Below are 7,407 nucleotides of genomic sequence, written 5' to 3' on the forward strand. Positions count from 1 at the left end.
ATTACCTCTTTATCATCTTCTACCCTATTTCTTTAGTTTTTCCTCTTGCAATTTCGCAATAGCCATTCTCTTTCTGTTCCAGAATCTGCAAAACTTTCAACTACTCATTTATCAAATCACACCCTCCCCCTAATAGTTATGATAAAGAAAATGAGATGAGGTGTCAGCAGTATCGTCTTCATGTTCCCAACTCAAATATTTTCTGGGGTTTTGTTTATAAAAGATTGAGTACATTGCTCAGAGTTTGATCGTGTTTTCCTCTTACATTCCTTCAATTTCTCAGATTCTTTACTAGAAGGAAATGATCACCATCACCTAGGGAAATATGTCTGAGAATTAGAGTTGGGCCCCAGAGGGGATGTAACAATTTGCTAGAGCTGCTGTAACCAGCACCACAAACTGGGTGGCTTGAACAACATAAGTTTATTATCTCAGTGTTTTGGAGGCTAGAAGTCTGAGATCAAGGTTTGGTTTCCTTCTAGGGGCTGTGAATATCTGCTTCAGGCCTCTCTCCTAGTTTCTGGTGCCTGGCCCACAATCTCTGTAGAAGCATCACCCCCCCATCACGTGGCATTCTCCCTGTGTGTGCACTTATCTCCAAATGTCCCCTTTTCAGGACGCCAGTCTTACAGGATTAGGGCCCACGCTAACGACCTCATTTTAACTTGGTTACCTCTGTAAAAAACCTTAGCACCAAATAAGATTACATTCTGAGGTGCTTCGAATTCGGATTTCAGATTTGGGAAGGGGGCACAATTCAGCCCTCAACAGGGGATTGCTTTCCTGTTCTGTGGACGGCTGGACCGGGCCGTGTCTGCTTCCTCAACAGGAGACTCGACGAGACGATGCGCGGTTCTTCCCAGTTTCATTCTGCCTTTTGACCACACCACATTGGTCTCACTCGGTAGCTTTGTTCAAAGGAAATAGTCATCACTGGAGAGAGTGAAAACAGTGACTTGGTTTAAAAGAACTGATTCATCCTTCCTAAGGGAGATGGAAACCTCGCTCAGGCCCTGCACACCCTTGTTTCTGTCCCTCCTCGCCCCTCCCCGCTCCCCTCTCCTTCTCCCAAGCTGTAACCACATCTGACATTTTCTTCTGATCCTCTCCAGAAGTCACTCTGGTTTAAGCCACTACCTGCTGCTTTGCACAAAGCCAAAGAAAATCTCCTTCTCAAACGGCAGAGGTGCTGAGCCTCCCTGCTGCGCACCCTGTGTCCCTCCCGGCCGTCGCCACAAAGACAGCCACTGACCCAGAGATCAGCAGTACGTTCATCTGTGAGTAGAGGTGTCAGGGGGATGAGCTGAAAATGCTACACCTGGGGAGAAAATGAGTTTAAGGGAGGCGGGAAATAAATGGCAGAGTCCACGGAGTCATCCAGAAACTTCTGCTGGAAGTTCTGGTTCGTTTTCCCAGCCCGCCCACGGTGTTTCCTGTGGGCCCTTGTTCGGGGGGGAGCACACACCTCGGCCACCTCGTGGGCCTGGAGCACAGCCGCAGAGCAAGCGCGGGTTTAGGTGGGTGTGTTCTGGTTTCGGTCTTCCTGAGGGAAAAGCCAGCATGCTGCTCACAGCCAAAGCACTTATGATCTTTGTGTTCTGATGCTCTGACATCAACCAAAATAAAAGGTACTTTTGCCTCAGGGAAACTTGTAAATTGAGTTAATACGGAGCCTGGGAACTCTTATTGAAAATCACCTTCCAATACATCTGGGTATTAAACCTTCTGGAACGGTGACCGCTGGGGACTCAGAGAGACTAAGATGAAAGAGAAAAAGCCCATTTTGAGCAGATTTTAGCAAATGGCATACCCTGGGTGTGGTAAAAAGGGCAACCCTCTTGGAGTAGAATACCTCTTACCAGCTCTGGGGCTTCACTTCTCTGAACCTCAAGGTTTGCTTTTTATATTTTGCCAAAGGGGGAAAATAATTTCTGTTTCAAGGGTGAATATTAAGTGAGATGATGCAGAATGACAATGTTTTTACCTCGACGGGTCATTGGGAAACAATTCTCCTGCCCATTTCGGTAGCAGCATCTCAATATTGTTTTGATTCAAAGTGGGAAAGGAATGGGCAGGGAAATGAGAGACAATCGAAGCGAGACCAGGAATGTAGCCGCTGAAGGCTGCAGGGTCTCTCCGCGCAGAACCTCCCTGCAGGGCGCCTCTCGCTCTGACGCATCGGGTTGGCCAACACGAGGTCAAGGCAGCCTGCATGCTCCCCAGTCCAGACGCGACACATCCACCTGCACACACATGTTCATGGATGGGCGAGGAGACTTCATTTTTGTTCTGGCATAGAAGTTGAGGAACAAAGGAGACTTTCTTTGATTTCTACAGCTCACTCCAGTGCCTCCCTTCCCTCCTAATTACAGGCTCTTTTTGAAGTGTATTGTTTTATCTCTGCACATGAATGAAGGGCAGGGAACAATCTTTTATTTCTCTTTTAAGCACCGAAACTCCACAATGCTAAGCAGATAGTAGATGTCCAACAAAGGCTTTATTAACTGCATTTCCACTTGGGCTATAGCTGGTGCTAGACCAACTCTCCACTGAGCACAACTAGAATAGCTGGATTTTTAAAAGGACCCATCTGTTTGAAGTCATCAGAGCGTTACCAAGGCCGGCAGACGTTAGGGACAGGGTCCTGGAGAGAAAGGAGATGCTCTGAGATGAGACCAAGGTTGGGGCTATGTTCCCCCTACAGGCATTTGCTGGTTCATAGGCGGCATGGGGCTGAGAGGCTGAAGATACAATCGGAAAGCGAGAGCTAATCAGTTATATCAGTAAGTCTCGGTAAAAACACACACACACAAACAAATGCTCCCAGAACTCTAAGGAAAAAAAGTGATGGCTCAGAGACAGAGAAGCTGAGCAGAGTCTCACAGGGTTGAGGAAATAAAAACTGGAGCTGCGGGCTCACCGAGAAGGGGCCTGGGCAAATACCTCAGGCTCCAGTTGTGCTCCCTGACAGGTTGTACCTGGGAGTAAGGAAGAGCCAGAAAACTGTGTCAGCAAGACTGAAACGCAACCTCAGATCAGGTCAATCCAAGTTGGCATCAAGGCAAACACCCCTATTCCAACTGCCTTCCAGAAACAAAAGGAAATCCACTCCAGAAATTTTCTGATCTTCTATATAATTATTCAATGATATGTACCTTTACAGATCTCCCCTACCCTTACCTTTCAAATCCTCCTGGTGAGATGTGGAGAAGGCACGGAGAGTCAGAAACGCTGGCCTCTAGGTCTGTTTCCTTATTTGCAGGTTTATTTAGCTTTGAAATCCTATTTCCATTTGTGGAATTAGACTCCGCCTCACCCTAGCTGTGCTTCCCCTAGTGTTGACCACAGCTTATTCCCCCCATTGGTGAGGGAGGGATTCCTGCCCCAGGGCTATGGGAATGGCCCGACAAAGGAACCCCAACATTGGCCACACACACACAGTCACACACAGCCCAGGAAGGGAAGACTCGGCATGACGCAGAGGGCCACACGGGGGTTGCACTTGGGAACAGAGGAACACCCAGAGGCTGTAGGAGGCAGGTTTTGTAGTACCAAGAGGGTGTGGTGACCCCCGGTTTTCATGGAATGATGGGATTGGCTTGTTTGAAATGTTTTGTGGACTGGAACCCACTTCTCAGGGATGAACAGAAACTGTGCCCGGTCCCTTTGCTGAAGAGTGTCGTTTGCCTAGAGGACCTTATCTGCAGGAGCAGAGTGGGGTGGGGGAACTTGCAGTCATTTGAGGCTCTCCAGATTTTACCAGTTGTCAACCCACTCTTGTCACAGATGACATATTAATCATCATAAAAGACCACTTCAACCACATTGCCTCCCAGTGGCTCCTTTTCAATGAGCCTTCATTTTAGGACATATGCCACACCTCCAGAGAGAGGCCAACAGTGCCCAACTGCTGCTACTGTCCTCAATCGTCTTGACTTTTTACTTAGCTTTACATCTCATATTTCTTTAATAGCCTTACAGCTGTCACCAAAGTTTGGGTTTTTATCACCTCATATCTGTTGCAATAACATCAGGCAATAGGTTTCTGTGCTTCCATTTCTCCCCTGGTTGAATCTACTCTCGTCACAGCTGACATATTAATCATCACAAAATACCACTTTAACCACACTGCTTCCCAGTAGCTCCTCACAACCTCTCAACAGTTCTCTGCTGAACATGTGATTCGGCTGCCCCAGGTGCATGCAAGTGCACTAGCGGCTTGCACAAGGACAGGCCTGGTGAGCTAACTATGGTCTGCTGGGCTTTCAGAGCCAAGACTCTGATTTCAGGATAAAAAATTAGATATTCACCTCCCTGCTGCAACTTTCTAAACAAGATCTGATAAAAAAAAAAATTTACAAAGTAAAGTTAGTGCCAATTATTGACATTTTCTTTTCTATAACATAGGTAATCTTGGTTTTAAGAATATGCTTCTTATTTATCAAAGTCAAAAAGAGCTGTTTTCATTTTGAATGATTAAAAAAGGTGTGGCTGTAACCATTTTTATTTTTCCTGAATTGATCCTTTGCAAGAAAAGATTGAGAAGATAGGCCCATCATAAAGGCTTTCATTTTCCCTGCTAAGTCCCTGGATGCTCTATCATAGGGACCACACAGGATCCCCACCACATAATTTCATCACTCATCTGGCTGACTTTTAAAAAAATATACTTTATTTTTTAAAAGGTTGAAAAATTACTTGATGAAGCCTTAAGAAGCACTGGGTATAATTAAACTGTAATCCAGAGTTAGATACAATTCCAAAATAAAATTTATTGTAGGTGAGACCATGAAATTTCTTAATACTTGATTTTAATACATTGTGCTAATTTTCTAGAACAACTCAGAGGAAGCAATATTTACAATAGATGAAGTATTTATGAAAATCTGGCATCAGGTAGATCATATATGTATGTGTGTATGTCCCAAGATTAGATGAACTAGGAAACAGATGAAATGTATCTCCACAGCAGCACTAGAGTGCAGAATTTGAGACTGGGAATTATAAAAAGCGTGGGGTTTGGAAAAGGAACAGATATGTTGTTTTCAAAACCTAAAGTTTTTCTCAGGACTGGAGTCAAAATTGTAACTGCAACAAAAGAGGAAAAAAGGGAAGCTTTTCTCGCTTTATTTGTTCATCTGCATCGGAAAGTCCAGTATCCCTGAGACAAGAATCGCTGCAATGCGCAGGGGGTAGGTAGGTCCTTCTGAAGGAAGACTATTGCTTTATTACGCCGACTGCTCTGGTTATCAGGTGAGACTTTGCACTTCCCAACCTAACGCTTGGCAGCACCAAGGCCTTTCAGTAAAGGTTCATCGTAAACCCAACCTTCTCCATCTTCATGAAATAAGCTCGTCTCCCACTGAATTTCCTTCTCCTTTCTTTCTTGGGCTCCTGTTTTTTGTCTTTCCTCAAGTTTATGTTTGGCTTCAGTTACTGCATCAATATCTCTGATTTTTAAGTTGAAAGTGACATCCTTCCAAAGGCATGGATTCACACTCATTCTGATCTTCCAACTTTCCCACTTTTTCTCGGTATCTATAAAAACTGCATTTCCCCCTGTTGCATATTTTGCAAACATTACACCATTCCATCTCCTTTTAATTGAACAAGAGGACTTCTTTTCATTTGGAGAAAAAAATCTCAGAAGTAATTCTGTGCTTCTTGCCCCCATAGAAAGATTTCTTGCAGAAGACGATATTTGCATGATAGCCAGGTTTGGAACAATTAATACTGCATTCTCCACCTAGTTACACCCAGGGCACTGTGAGGATAGACCTTCCATAACCATTGTGATAATGTAATGTTCGTCATGGTCTAGTCACAAGACCCAGGCCTGCCCTAGTTGTGCATCCCAATGGACATTCCAAGGAATTTTGATTTGGTGCAGATATGAGCATTGAATTGTATCTGCTCATAAAACACTCAGCATAAAAGGCTGAAGTGGGTGGATGATAGGAAACCTGCTCAGTCATGAATGTTACACTGTTTTTGGAAACCCAGGAAACTAGCTCTGTGTTCTCTTCAGTATCATTTGGTAATGTCCAGTGACACTGAAAGATCTTGCCCCAAATCTTTCAGTTGTATGGTTTTTTTGGCCACCAATCCTCTTCTTCTTGCACGAAAGACTGAGAGGTACCATTTCACAACTGGACCATTAGGTCTCTGGCATCCTTCTGGTCACTAATGCTCACAAACAGGTCCAGATGTGCAAAAAAGTCTGCATACATTTCTAAAAGAGATCTTTCAAGAATAAATGTTGGAAGAACTACCTTAGTAAGATCCATTCCAAGCCTAACGTGGGACAAGAGATGCATGTTAAATCTCTTGTGCTTTTCCACAGACCCAAACTCCCCTTCATCATCTCTATCATCACAGGAATTGAAAAGGTCAGCATCATGTGTTCCATTGGACACAGAAGAATTAAGTGATTCTGTGGTATCTGGATGCTTTAGACTATTTCCTGAGCTGCTGTGGGTCAAGACCGAGACAGATCCAGGGGAATCTATTAAAGGCTTTGGGGACAAGCCACTTTGATGAAATTCATCAGCGTCATAGAATTCGCCTTCACTGCTAGAACAAGAGAACAAGGACTGTATTTGGAGACAAGCTGACATGGCTTGGAGAAGTGAGAGTGTTACCCAGTGGCGAGTGCCCACTGCCGGTGCTATTTGGTGTTGGAGTCAGATGCTGCTCTGACTTACACAAGTGGGCAGGTTCTGGAAGGAAGACAGTCTGGGGAGGCATTGTGTTGATCACAGGTTCTAAGTGACTACGGAGATATATTGCACCTACAGGACAAATAGTACTTTCAGCAATTAAACACGGCATTGTCAGCAACACAGTGCTGTGTTTAATTGATTCTACCATGCTATTTGTTGTCTCTTTGAGAGTTTCAGCTTTTTCTCTCTGTTCATCATCTTTGGAGTTTTGAAGCTTGTCATCAAAAGCTGTAAGTGTTCTGTCAAGATTTTTAGGTAAGAATCTACCTCTGTAAGTTTCTTATCAAAGTCTTGGATGCTAGGAATAAACCCTGAACCCAAACCCCCAGAGGGCAGCAGGAAGGAGGCAGGGAGAAAGTTCCCATATAGGCCCTGCCCCCCCCAACACACAACTTCCCCCACTGTCAGCACCCCCGCTGTCAACATCCCCACCACAGTGGTACATTTGTTGTAACTGATGAACCTACATTGGCACATCATTATCATCTAAGTCCGTAGTTTACGTTAAGGCTCACTCTTGGTGTCGTACGGCTTATGGATGGGACAGGTGTACAGTGACATGTGTCCACGATTGTAGTGTCATACAGAGTAGTTTCACTGCCTTAAAAGCCCTCTGTGCTCTATCTATTCATTATTCATTCTTTCCTCCCCACCAAACCCTGGTAACCACTGATCTTTTTACTGT

General features: G+C 44.6%; 1 pseudogene; it reads right to left on the reverse strand.

The window, feature by feature from the left end:
* Positions 1-5,275: 5,275 nt before the first annotated feature.
* Positions 5,276-7,061, reverse strand: LOC107531747 (oxysterol-binding protein-related protein 9 pseudogene; annotated as a pseudogene).
* Between the last annotated feature and the right edge of the window lie 346 nt (positions 7,062-7,407).

The sequence above is a fragment of the Miniopterus natalensis genome, chromosome 8 (genome assembly GCF_054644295.1).
Source record: "Miniopterus natalensis isolate mMinNat1 chromosome 8, mMinNat1.hap1, whole genome shotgun sequence".
In the NCBI taxonomy this organism is placed as follows: domain Eukaryota; kingdom Metazoa; phylum Chordata; class Mammalia; order Chiroptera; family Miniopteridae; genus Miniopterus; species Miniopterus natalensis.